This window comes from Anthonomus grandis, chromosome 13, assembly GCF_022605725.1.
Source record: "Anthonomus grandis grandis chromosome 13, icAntGran1.3, whole genome shotgun sequence".
NCBI classification, from domain to species: Eukaryota; Metazoa; Arthropoda; class Insecta; order Coleoptera; family Curculionidae; genus Anthonomus; species Anthonomus grandis.
In genome coordinates, this window is record NC_065558.1 from 24,286,247 (window position 1) to 24,300,677 (window position 14,431).

The 14,431-nt window shown below is 31.6% G+C and overlaps 2 long non-coding RNA genes across 2 annotated transcripts in view; one reads left to right on the forward strand and one right to left on the reverse strand.

Moving 5' to 3' along the window:
- Nucleotides 1-2,899: 2,899 nt before the first annotated feature.
- LOC126743526 (uncharacterized) overlaps nt 2,900-14,431 on the reverse strand; it is a 33,485-nt gene continuing 21,953 nt past the window's right edge. Inside the window, exon 3 of the long non-coding RNA XR_007662915.1 lies at nt 2,900-3,093. This is a non-coding gene — a long non-coding RNA (uncharacterized LOC126743526). The remainder of the gene's footprint in view (nt 3,094-14,431) is intronic.
- Nucleotides 5,590-7,356, forward strand: LOC126743525 (uncharacterized). The gene is made up of 3 exons (XR_007662914.1): nt 5,590-6,678; nt 6,738-7,048; nt 7,182-7,356. It is a non-coding gene; the product is annotated as an uncharacterized LOC126743525 (long non-coding RNA).

Genomic DNA, 14,431 nt, shown 5'->3' on the forward strand with positions numbered 1-14,431 from the left:
CCCGTGTGCTGAGAATAACCAAAAACTATACAGATAAGTAGCCCATGAACTGTAATCGATCTGTTAAATTTCATAACATTCAAAGAACCGCTGCGACCTGTATCGAATTCCCATTGAAAAAATTGGACAAAAAAAATTTTTTGACTTTGAAGGCGTCTTAGTCCTAAACAAAAAAACAAATGAAAATTTGTAAATAATCAGATTAAAGCCTCATATTTTTAGATTATAAAAAGGTAAAAATCATTTCTCCACCCTAATTAGAAAAAAAGTTATAACCACTTTTATCCGACGAGTCCCGAGGTCGTGCGAAAACTCCCAAAAAGAAGCGGCCCTCTATAAGAGCTACGCTCTTATAACAAGTATAGTCGCTTCGCTCCTATACTTTTGGTCCGTGGGGACCAGTTTGGAACCTTTAGGTCTTGTTTGTGAAAAGCCATAAGGGAATTAAAAAAAAAAATCAAAAATTATCAGGTGTACTTAGGTGAGTCGGGGAGGCTAACGTTTACCTGCCAAGGTAAGAGAGGACCAGTTGTTGGGGTATCATGCTTCAAAGAACCATAATTTGTTATATAGTCGCGTTGTGTGTCAATATACTGTCTTATATTTCAAATATCTCTCAAAGTATATTAATTGTATCCTAAATATAGCCTGAATACCAAATTCGAACAGAATCGGACCAATAGCAAAAAAGTTACGGTAGTCACGTGACCTAGGCTGAACCTTAAATGTCAGTTATCTATCATAATTTATTAGTTGTATCCTAAATAAACCATAAATACCAAATTCAGAGAGAAGTTCCCATAAAGGTCTATTTCTTGAAATAGAACAAACAGGGATTTTACGTCGATTTGTTTTAATTTTTCTGTTTATTTTGAAATGTAATAGTAATAAAATATCAAAAGAATTGAGAGGAGGAGAATAAGAAATAAAAGAAACCATCAATGAATTGAATCGAATCTATAGAAGCCGAGATATTAGTAAAAATGTGGGAAAAAACAAAAGAAAACTGCTTTTTTCCCACGGTATCATTTTTTTTCTTAAAATAATTATTGACAAATCTTAGTTTTAGCCCTAAACTTGTAATTTTCACAAAAAAAACCCAAGAAAAAAATTTTTTTTTTTTGATCGAAAATCGAAAGGGGTATAGTCATGAAAAATTTCGAAAAAATGGTTTTTATTTTTTTATAAATAAAATATAACTCTGACAACTTTTTGTCTTAAACAAAAGTTTTCAGGAATATTACGAGGTATCCGTGCGTTAAAACGAATCAGTTCTAGCTATTATACAATCGGAGAAAATTGGAAAAAACTATTAAACATAAATATCGAATTATCAAGAGCCCTATGGAAAAATTTCAATTTTTTATTTTTCTATCCTGTACTACTTCAAAGTATCTTTTAAAAAGATTATTACCAATTTGACTCTAAAATGAACGGAAAACCTATTTCTTTGCATCTTTCGTTTCGAACAAAATCCGGGGTCAAAATGACAATTTTTTCAAAATATGCTCCGAATTCAAAATTTCTTTTTTCTGGTTAAAGACCATTCAAAAACTAGCAAAAAAGCCTAATAACAAAAATTTCCACGATTTATACGAGTGGCACAATATAAAGGTAAAATTAGGTCCCATAAGAGTCTATGTATTTACGTCGATTTTTAAAATTTTTCAGTTTTATTTCGAAAGGCAATTGTAATAAAATATAAAAAGAACTAACAGGAGAAGAATAAGGAATAATAGAAACCATCAACGAATTGAATCGAAGCTATAGAAGTCGAGATATTAGTAAAAATGTAAAAAAAAATAAAAGAAAACTCGTTTTTTCCCAAGGTAGCATTTTTTATCTTAAAATGATAACCGACAAATTATAATGTAAGCCCTAAGTTGCCATTTTCCAGTAAAAAAAACCCAAGAAAAAAAATTTTTTTTTGCTCCAAAATCGAAAGGGGTATAGCCATGAAAAATTGCGAAAAAATGGTTTTTATTTTTTTCTAAATAAACTATAACTCTGATAACTTTTTGTCTTAAACAAAAGTTCTAGGGAATGTTACGAGGTATTCGAATGTTAAAACTAATTGATTATAGCTATCACAGATTCGGAGAAAATTGTAAAAAACTAATAATCATAAATATCGAATTATCAAGAGCCCTATGGAAAAATTTCAAATTTTTATTTTTCTATCTTGTACTACTTCAGGATACCTTTCAAAAAGGTTATTATCGATTTGACTCTAAAATGAACAGAAAACCTATTTCTTTGCATTTTTCGATTTTCGAACAAAATCCGGCCCAAAATGAAAATTTTTTCAAAACATGCTCCAAATTCAAAATTTCTTTTTTCTGGCTAAAGACCATTCAAAAAGTAATGAAAAAGCTTAACGACAAAATTTTTCAAAATCTATAATAATGCTACAATATTATGAAAGAAGATAAGTTCCCTTTAAAGCCTATGTATTCGAACAGATGATTTTTTAATTTTTTTTTTGAATGGCAAATTTAAGAAATAATTTAACTAATTAAGATAAAAGGAATAGGGTAATACAAAATATTATCTACAAATACATATCATCTAATAGCAAATTTTAATCAAATAGGAAATTTTGATAGTCACGTGACCCTAGAACTTAATATTTTAAAATTTTGTAAGAAATCAATAATTGCATCCTAAATAAACCCCAAATTCCAAATTTGAACCCAATCGGATTAATAGCAAAAAAGTTATGGAAGTCACGTGACTTTAAAATTCAATATGTCAAATTTCTGTCATAATTTATTACTTGCATCCTAAATAAAGCCCAAATACTAAATTTCAACCCAATCGGATCAATAGCAAAAGAATTATGAAAGTCACGTGACTTTAAAATATAATTTGTCAATTATCTGTCAAAATTTGTGGATTGTGTCCTAAATAAAGCATAAATACCAAATTTGAACCCAATCGGACTCATAGCAAAAAAGTTACAATAGTCACGTGACCCGGAAGTCAAATGTCAAATATCTGTCAAAAATTAATAATTGCATCCTAAATAAAGCCCAAATACCAAATTTGAACCCAATCGGACTCATAGCAAAAAAGTACCAATAGTCACGTGACCTTAAAACATAGTCATGTCAAATATCTGTAAAAATTTATTAATCTTATCCAAAATAGGTACTAGGTACCAAATTTCAACCAAATCGCACCAATACCAAAAAAGTTATGATACTCGACTAACCTTAAAAATCAATAATTTCAAAAAATTTTTATTTATATCCCAAAAGCAATGTTTAAGAATTGTTAACATATATTAATAATAAACTAAATAGTAAAAACTCACCAAATATCTAAATTCTTATTTTAAATTAAGTAGATCATTACGACTGACCCGTGTATATATTCGAATAATTTTAATAAAATAATCGGGCAAATTTCATTTCGTCTCACCCCGGTATAAAGACACTGACATTTAAAAAAAACGGCATTTTTCGAAGACGTCAAAATGTTTGCCGAATTTTCCTGGCCGCAATACACAATTTCCCCAATTGATATGCACAGATTCGGAAAGCCCATTCATTTTCTGATTCGGTGCTTCCTTTCCCTGATCGTTTCCGGTTCATTTTCATTCATAATTTTACAAAAAACCCAACCAAGTCCCGGCCACCTGTCACGAGCAAAAAATTTGTATCCACCATGCGTCAAAGTATTGTTCCCACCAGCCATTTCATCAGAGTTTAGGTTGACACCTCCAATTACCTGCAAAAACGCAAAAAAATGGACTTTTTTCATAAAATTGCATTTTTCGGGTACTTGTACTATCGCTGGAACCCTGAAATTTTAGTATGTGTTGTAAAACAAAATTTCGGATCCTTTAGATGTTGTTTGATCTTTTCACCATGTACAGGGACGTGGCAAATGAATTAAACGCGAAAATTCGAATTGCTCAGAACCTATTAATGTTGGAAGATTGTAATTTTACACAAATAATGGGGTTATTAAAGTATTTAATCCCTGAGAATATAAATGGTCCAGGTGCCACCACTAAAAAGTTATTAAATAAAATGTGATTTTTGGGTCGGACCTTCATGGGTAAAGTACATTATTGCTCGCCCTGTATAGTTCCCAAAAATTTCGGTTATATGGCATATGAAAGGTAAAAGATGAAGTTATTTTTTGAAAAAAAAAAAATTCCCAAAATAAGTATCGTTTAGCGGAAAATTCCAAAAAACTGAAAATGCCAGAACTCGTAAAATAAATTTTTTACAAAAAAAAGCTCCAAGTATGTTAAATCTCTTATAAAACGAAGTCTTTTCGCCGAAACACTTTTTTTATAAAAATTTTTTTTTAGGCTCTGGAGAAGTTTGAATTTTTTTTTTAGTCACTTTTGTTCGCTTATAACAACTCACCCTGTATACCGATCGGGCCCAAAAAGTATACAGACATGAATTACTATAAAGTCTTTTATGCCTAAAAATTTCAATTTTTTTGACAGCGTTAAAATTGAGATCTCGTGCAAAAATGAATTTTGACCGGTTTTTTTACGAATTTTTGACTTTGAGACAGTACCGCTCCGTTTAGTGGTACCGGAAAAAAAAATTGTTTACGGATCCATCATTCTCAATGTATTGAGAGACCCTATGCCAAATTTCATCGTTTCGCTATCCATACAGCCAAAGATATGAATTTTTATTTCCAAAAAAACACGATTTTTCGGACCCGGGCCCGCGTGCATAATATAGTCGCAGACGCTCCTATATAACAAGTACGAGCTTCGCTCGTACTTTGATCAGTTGGGACCAGTAGAAAAGCTTTTGGTCAGAGGAAACTAATTAAAAAGATTGTTTAACAGGTGCTGCCCCGGCAACGCTGTGAGCTTAACGACCATTTGTTTTTACGGTTTTTGGGGTATCATGCTTCTAAGAATCATGATGTGATAAGAGCTCCGCTCTACTCTTTTCATTCAGCCGTCTTCCTTCAAAGATTGGTGATCCAAGTGACAAGCAACTCGTTAAACAGCTGCTCTGAAGATGTTGGATGAGCCATCTGTGTAGATCCTCGAGCAATGAGTTGTGTATTCTCACTATTCACCTTTTCTCTAAATTCTTCCCTTGAAAACCAACCGATGTATTTCATTATAATCTCCTCTTATTCTAGGTCCAATACACCATAATTTGCACTATTTTATTGTTATCATTAGCTTTATCATTAGTTTTCCTGCATTCTATTGAGAGCATTGATGTTTCTTATTTTTTCGATTCAGGATATGTGTAGTGTTCTCTTATATATTTCGAAAGCTTTAATGCATTTTTCAAGCAAAAAATTGAGAGTCAAATGCAGTCATACAGGAGGATGAAGGTTGGTGAAGACTTCTAGGTCTAGGTCACACCTGATAAAGATGTTTTTTATGGGGATGAGAGTAAGTACGCTGAAATAAATAATAAGACTCTAGCACACACCTATGCATAATATATCAACCCTTTGTAAAAATTCAATAATTTTACCTAAATAAAACATAAATTTTTGGCAAATCATGTTTCATAAAATCCTGCATTGAAATATTTCAAACTGGTTTTGCCATATATCTTTTCTAATATCCTTTATTTTATATTGGCCTTTATATTAAGGTTAATACAATGAAATATGCAAATGATAATCAGAAACGGAATAAGGAATACAATAAACCATTAACGGATTGAATCGGAGCTACAGAAGCCGAGATATTAATGAAACATTGGAAAAAACAAAAGAAAACTTGTTTTTTCCCACTATATCACTTTCTTTTTCTTAAAATGGCTATTGACTAATTTTAATGTAAGCCCTAAACAGATAATTTCTAGTAAAAAAAACCAAAGAAAAACATTTTGTTCGAAAATCGACAGGGAAGGATTAAAAAAGGTTATAACCGATTTGACTCTAAAATGAACAGAAAACCTATTTATTTGCATTTTTCAATTCTCGAAGAAAGTCCGTGTTCAAGATGAACATTTTTTCAAAATATGCTCCCAATTTAATTTTTTTATTGGTTCAAGATCATTCAAAAAATAGTAAAAAAGCTTATTGACAAATTTTTTTACAATTTATGGGAGTGCCACAATAGAAAAGGAAAAGATTAGACCGTATAATAATCTGTGTATTGGGATTGGATAAAAGAATTTTCACGTCGACTGTTCTATTTTCCATTTTCATTTTGAAAGTCAATTAGGTAAATGGAAAGATGAATAGAAGCTAAAATTAAGCTAGTAAAATAAACCATTGAAATAAAATAACCGTCACTTGCTTTAACAACCCCTGCAATGAAATTTATCTACTAAACTTACCCTATGTCGCCCAAACCCTAAATTCAAAAAAAACAATTAGAACTAGGTATATGAATTTTGCTGCCAAAATATTAAATTATATAATTTATCAAACCGACCGTGAAAAAATAAATTTTAGTGCGCCCATGACATGCCAAGCTCAAACAGCAATGCTCAATGACATCTGAATTTGACAAGTCAGTTAAATTCAGATGTCAATGTCAACCCAATAAAACAATAATATAATTCACCTTGAGAAATTATTATTTTTTAACTAATATTTATTGGAAAACTTCAACACAAATTATTTGCTAAATAAAACTGATGAAAATCTCATAACTTCATTCAAGTTCGCATATATTTTGCCTGTGTGGCCTTTGTTTTGTGTACCTAGAATTATTACAAGGTATGATTTGTTTTCATCCTGGTCAACAATTTAACAGCTATGGGACCCATTTGTTGTAGGAGAAGAATTGCATGTTTTAACTGCTGATTAGACTACACAACCAGAAATAAATAAGCTAAATGAAGTATGTTAGGATACCCCAGAGATCATGAAATGTGTTTGATAGGGCTCAGACCCTGCACTTAAGGACATCCATCAAGAAATCATTGAGATTCTACCATATTGATGAAAATGGGAAACCAGAAAGAACTTCCTGTCTTTACTGTTGGTTAGAGTACACAGCCAGAAATAAATAAGCTACAGGAAGTATGTTAGGATTCCCCAGAGATCATGAAATGTGTTTGAAGGGATATGAATCAGCTTTTTTGTTGTGAGTAATACGGAGCAATATTTTAATAAAGTTTTACTTATTACTGGATTGTTTCACCAGAAGATAATTTATATACTTTGTGTTGTCTCAATGAAATATGCATATCTAATTATATATACTTTATTTGTTTCAGATCTTGAATAGGCAAAATGGCACGAGAATCTTCCAACTGGACCCAAAGTCTCTATTTTTGGTTAGAAAATAAAACTTATTTAATGTTTATGTTCCATGACCTGTTTATTGTTTTATTAAATTTTGTCATACAGTTATTTAGTTTTAATAATTAAAGAGAAAATTGATCTATAGTAGTTGTTGTTGTTTTTTTTTTTTGAAGATTCCATTCCTTAAGGCATAAACCACATTATGCTCTTCTCTGCAGTTATTACCATATGATTGTTATCCATTTCATACACATGTTTAATTTTAAAATTTCATATAATAAATAGTTTTGACAATCTACCCTCATATAAAGCAGATATTATTGGAACAGTTTTCTAAGAGCTACTGTTTATATGTGGCGATCAGTTTAAATTTGTACATACACTTAATCAGAAATATTTCATATACAGTATTTATATCTGAATGTTCTTACATACTTAACTAAAGGAGTGCTTTATTCTTTTGCTTAATCATAATATATCTTGTTTAATCAATGTTTTTAATTTATTTAGAAAGTCATTTCAGATATGTACTTAGGTCATTAATAAGTTACAATGCCTTGCAGAAAAGCAAACATATCTGGTTTCTAAATTGGTACACTGGCTGAAAGGGAGGACAAGAGAACTCCAAAGACTAACCCTTTCAGCACACTTACAAGTATCTTTTAGTTTCTCATAATGCTCTCAGTCAATTAAATATTTATTTATTCAATCAATATATGGGAAACCCCATTGTACAAAAGATTTGGTTACAATATTAAATAAAGTAAAAGATATATAATTAACATAATAAAAGTACTTTCACGAACATAATTAGACAGTCTTCAAAACATATACACAAGAAATAAACACAATAAGAAAACAATAAATTAAAATATTTGACTCAGTTGACCAATAAATCCAGTGAGCTTGCAAATGGATCAAGTTCAGGGTGAGAGTTGAAATAGGCAAGACTAGGACAGATTGGAGAATGTAAAGAATAGTTGGAGTGTTAGATTGGTAAAGCAAACAGTTCATGTCTCCTTAGGGTGCGTGCAGGGACCTTTAAATTAAAGCTGTTGATGAGAGCAGGGCAATCAATAAGCCCATGAATAACCTTATACATAAAGCTGAGGTCACTTTGAATCCTTCTAGATTCCAACGATTGAAGTCCCAATATTGCCTCCATGTCAAGTAGGCTCTCCTGCATATTCAACTCATAGGAACAGTACTGGGTAAACCTCTTTTGGACTCTTTCAAGTTGCGTTTTGTGACAATTATAAAAAGGAGACCAAATGATCGAGGCATACTCTAAATGACTTCTAACCAATGAACAATAAAGTATCTTCAAAGTAGATATAGACATGTCACGACAAGTTTGTAAAACAAAACCTAACATCTGAGAGGCCTTCCCCTCCACAAGATCATAGTGTTCCCCAAATTTGAGCTGAGTATCAAAGACTACTCCTAAATCCTTTATTGAGTCAAGAGAACTAAGTACTATGTTATCAATAGTGTATATATTATTCATTTTATTTTTAAGTCTAGAGAATCCAATTGAGTAGCACTTATTTATACTTAAAGAGAGATCATTCATATTAGCCCACTTTACAAAAAAATATGTTAAATCATTTATAATATTTTCACTAGATTAGCTATTTTACAGTTTGATTTTCCAGTAGAAGAAGAACATGAATACTCACACAATTCTCTTAAATATTCCAAGTTAAAGGAAAAAACATTCAATATTATTTAAATCTTTTTTTTTTTTTGTAAGTAGAAGTCCATTGTTGAAGTGGAGTGGCTATAATATAGTGGGTTGGGAAGACTTTTCTCGACAAATGAAAATGCCAATCTTTTGTCAAGAGGTATGCATTTTGATGAGTTGATGTTTGTTGCATCATCATCAGACTCTAACACTACATAGCTGTAATGTTTACATGAAAAACCAGGAAGTTTTTCTGCCCTTCCCAACCCGCTATATTTTAGGTAGGTAAAATAAATGGGGCCACAGGTAAATAATTAAGTAAAATCATCTTTATTTCAGAAACACTTATGTTACACTTACACATCACTTTATCTGATAGAAAAGAGAGATTTAACAAAAATAGCTGTTCTTTCACCTAATTTAAACATAAACACAATTTATTCATGCCATATACACAAAGGAGCTCACATATGTCACAGAGAAAATCTTTACACTTCTTAATATTATTATTAATCAAAGGATTTAAAGCCTAAAAGTTTTAGATTATAATTACATATATGAGAAATCATCATTTAGAAATTCTTGTATTGAGAAAAAACATTTTTTCAATAAATATTGTTTTATAGTAAATTTATATTGCAGTAAAAAACTTGGTAGGTAACAGTTTAATGGTAGCAGGGAGAGCATTATAGAGTTTGGGACCATAGAAAGAAACCCCACACATACCCTTGTGTATCCTATAAAGATCTGTATATATATATATGTTCTCTATTTCTCGTAAAATGATCATGTACATTTTTGTTTGTGGAGTAATCGCTAATATGTTATTTAATATGTACCAATATATAATTATTATCCATTTCATACACATGTTTAATTTTCATCAAAATTTCATATAATAAATAGTTTTGACAATCTACCCTCATATAAAGCAGATATTATTGGAACAGTTTTCTAAGAACTACTGTTTATATTTGGCGATCAGTTTAAATTTCTACATACACTTAATCTGAAATATTTAGTAGACAGTATTTATACCTGAATGTTCTTACATACTTAACTAAAGGAGTGCATTATTCTTTTGCTTAATCATAATATATCTTGTTTAATCAATGTTTTTAATTTATTTAGAAAGTCTTTTAAGATATGTACTTAGGTCATTAATAAGTTACAATGTCTTGCAGAAAAGTAAACATATCTGGTTTCTAAATTGGTACACTGGCTGAAAGGGAGAACAATAGAATTCCAAAGACTAACCCTTGAAGCACACTTACAAGTATCTTTTAGTTTCTCATAATGCTCTCGGTCAATTAAATATGTTAAATCATTTATAATATTTTCACTAGATTAGCTATTTTACAGTTTTATTTTCCAGTAGTAAAAGAACATGAATACTCACCCAATTCTCTTAAATATTCCAAGTCCATTCTTGAAGTGGAGTGGCTATAATATAGCTGGTTGGGAAGACTTTTCTCCACAAATGAAAATGCCAATCTTTTGTCAAGAGTTATGCATTTTAATGATGTTCACTTATCACCATCAGACTCTAACACTACATAGCTGTAATGTTTACATGAAAAACCAATAAGTTTATGTTTATAAGTTTTTCTGCCCTTCTAACCCAACCCAACCCGCTATATTATTTCAATCTTTTAGGTAGGAAAAATAAATGGTGACCACAGTTATATAATTAAGTAAAATCATCTTTATTTCCGGAACACTTATGTCACACTTACATATCACTTTATGTGATAGAAAAGAGAGATTTAACAAAAATAGCTGTTCTTTCACCTAATTTAAACATAAACATAATTTATTCATGCCATATACACACAGGTCCTCACATATATCAGAGAAAATCTTTACACTTCTTAATATTATTAATAATCAAAGGATTTAAAGCCTCAAAGTTTTATATTATAATTACATATATGAGAAATCATCTTTTAGAAATTCTTGTATTGAGAAAAAACATTTTTTTAATAGATATTGTTTTATAGTAAATTTATATTGCAGTAAAAAACTTGGTAGGTAACAGTTTAATGGTAGCAGGGAGAGCATTATAGAGTTTGGGACCATAGAAGGAAACCCCACACTTAACCTTGTATATCCTATAAAAATCTGTATATATATGTTCTGTATTTCTTGTGAAATGATCATGTACATTTTTGTTAGTGGAGTAATCGCTAATATGTTGTTAATTATGTATCAAACTGTGTAATATATAAATAATTCTCTGTAAGGAAACTATCTTTGATACCTAAGTAATAAAGAATATTAAACCACAACAATAAGATAAAAAAAAGTCTCTCCAGTTTTAGATTGGTTTTTTCTGCTTCTTTTCACCACCATCTTCCACCTTATCATGAATTCAATACTTGAAACATCTTGCTGCTAGAATCTGCATTCCTCCCATTGGATAGTGCCACAACTGGATGCTATCAACTGCTTCGGTTATCCTCTTAGATTTTTAAAGCCTGCCATCTCGCTGACCTGAGCAGTCAGACTAAGTGGCCTGCTACCAGTCAGAAGCAAAAACATTAAGATACCCTTGTATGGACACTCATTGTTAGATCATACAGATATCTATTTGTTATTCATATTTTACTAGGGACACATAAATGTAGTTGAATTTTCTTTCTTTTAAGGTTACACACACCTCTTGCTTGAAATGCTGACAACTTATAATATATGCAAGGTGTAATATAACATTTACAGCGTCTAGTTAAGCGGAAATTTGCCAATCTTCAACATTTTGGACCTTATTCCAACTTATAAGTGCAATATTTTTTCCTTTTTGGTATTATTATTTATTTACTTAGTACATGACACTCATGACAGAGGTTAGGTTGTCATTGCATTAAAGCTCACATTACATTAAGGCTTACCTTTAAGGCTTGCGTTTTCTTTACAACTTATTCAAATAATAACAATGATCCACAGTTAGATTTTGTGGTAAAATAAATAAATAGTCCACATTAAACCTCCACTCCCGCACCCAAAATGCCATGTATGAGTCCTTTTGTCACATGAAAACACTGTCACAAGAATTATCACGGCTAAAAGAACTTGATTTGATAGAAGATATGCACATAATCGGATTCTACAGAGTCTCTTGAATAATTTCACACCAATTTCAGGAAATTCTGAGCTAATTTAAGCATTTTATCAATAAAAATAAGAAGCAAGTCCGAGCCGATACATCCACGTTGACGTTGACTGCTCACGTTGACGTCATGTCATGTTGTCAAAACCGCCGTAAAACTCGGCATCAAAATCGCGGGTAGACGTCAAAATCGACCATTTTCAGACGATGATTTCGGGTATAAGAAAAGGTTTTTACCTTATGATTTGTACATGGAAAAATAGTATAAAGCCTTAGGAACAGTTTAACATCAATTCTGGACCGATTCCAATCAGTTTTAGTAGTCAAATTTCGATTATAAAAAGGGTCTTATTTTAAGTGGAAACGGGCGAAAATCGCCGGTTTCGCTGCCATGGAGACGCGCACTTGTTGGGTGCTAGACCACATTAGTTTTTATACCCTGATCATCGGGCCCGTAGGGGTACCAATATTCAGCTGACCGATATTTTGGGACCTTTCATGGAAAATTGCATTTTCTTGGAAAATGGTGATATTTGAAACAAAACGGATTTAGTGGATTATAGCCAGATAAATTCCGCGTGTTTGAGGGCAAAAATGGTCTTCGTAGGTGGCATAGCCATTGCGGTATTAGGCCTCAAAGTCAAAAAATAGTGTAGAGCAAAAACTGCTCTGCGTAGATGATTGTAGAGTGTGTCAAAAAATTGCTTTTAAAAGGTTCTTTAAATGCTCCAATTGAATGAAACCTCTAAGTGCCTCCACTAAAAAGTTATTAATATTTGAAAAAAAAAAGTGTGAAAAAGGGTATTTTCAACTGAGGGCTTCTCACCCTGTATAAACGATAGCCTTAAACTTAATACACCGTTTTATTCGGAAAGAACGCAGGTTCAATTAATCCAAATAAATTTTTTTAAAATTTTGCACCATAAAAATTTCACAGAGAAAAAACTAAAAAAAGTCAATTTTTTAAGGTTTTTTTGGTTTTTCTCCTAAACAAAAAATTTTTTTAAAAAAAGTCCTAAATAAAAATTGTAGCTCTCGATAAGGCGCACACATCTTCTGTGAGTCACTGTTTCCGGAAAGATACCGTTAAACCGTCAGAGGGGCTAGAATATCACAAATGTTTGAAACTTTGAGCGTTAAAAAAAAATACTTCCCGTGTGCTGAGAATTACCAAAAAGTATACAGTCCATCTAGAGATGAGGTCTAATCGACCCGTTAAATTTCATAAAATTCAAACAACCGTTGCGACCTGTATCGAAACACGTGGAAAAAATCGAGCAAAAATTTTTTTTTGAGTTTTAAGGCTTCCCCCTCCTAAACAAAAAAACAAATGAAAATTTGTAGATAATAGAGTTGTAGCCTCATATATCTACATTATAAAAATATAAAAATCACTTCTCTACCCTAATTAGAAAAAAAGTTATAAGCACTTTTGTCCGCCGAGTCCCGAGGTCGTGCGAAAACTCCCCAAAAGTAGCGGCCCTCCATAAGAGCTACGCTCTTATAACAAGTATAGTCGCTTCGCTCCTATACTTTTGGTCCGTGGGGACCAGTTTGGAACCTTTAGGTCTTGTTTGTGAAGAGCCATATAGAATTTCTTAAAAAAATCAAAAAATATCAGGTGTACTTAAGTTTGGTCAGTCAGGGGGCCAAAGTTTATATGCCAAGGAAAAAGAGGACCAGTTGTTGGGGTATCATGCTTCAAAGAACCATAATGTGTTATATAGTCGCGTTGTATGTCAATATAATGTGTTAATGTGAAATATCTGTCAACGTATATTTATTGCATCCTAAATAAATTCTAAATACCAAATTTCAACCAAATCGGATCAATAGCAAAAGAGTTACGATGTCACGTGACCTAGACCTCAAATGTCAATTATCTGTCCAAATTTATTAATTGCATCCTAAATAAACCCCAAATACCAAATTTCACCCCAATCGGATCAATAGCAAAAAAGTTATTAATTACATAAAAAAGTTTCATTCGAATCCTTTGAACATGCAAGTCCCTGCTCTGTTCCCGGAAGTAAATCTAATTACAAAAGTAGTTTAAAAGCAGGGGAGGCAAGTTGTTCTGTTTTTGGCTTGCCCAAAGATGAACAACTTAAAATTAAATGGCTAAAAGCCATACGTAGAGATAATTGGGCTCCTACTCAATATTCTGTGGTTTGTGCTAAGCATTTTGACCGGAATTATATTATCCGTGAAGATGATTAACTTTTACTTGATGGCACACTCACTAAGATTAGACTTAAAGCAAGATTAGTTTGCTCAGCAGTGTCTCAAATTTTTCCAAATTTACCTGCATATTTAACACAAAAAGTGCCACTTCCTAGAGAAAGTCCAGACGAAAGAAATAGTGAACAACAAAAAAGTAATGAACTTGCCAATGAAGCCTTTGGGCAACTTGATTTCATAACAAATTTTTA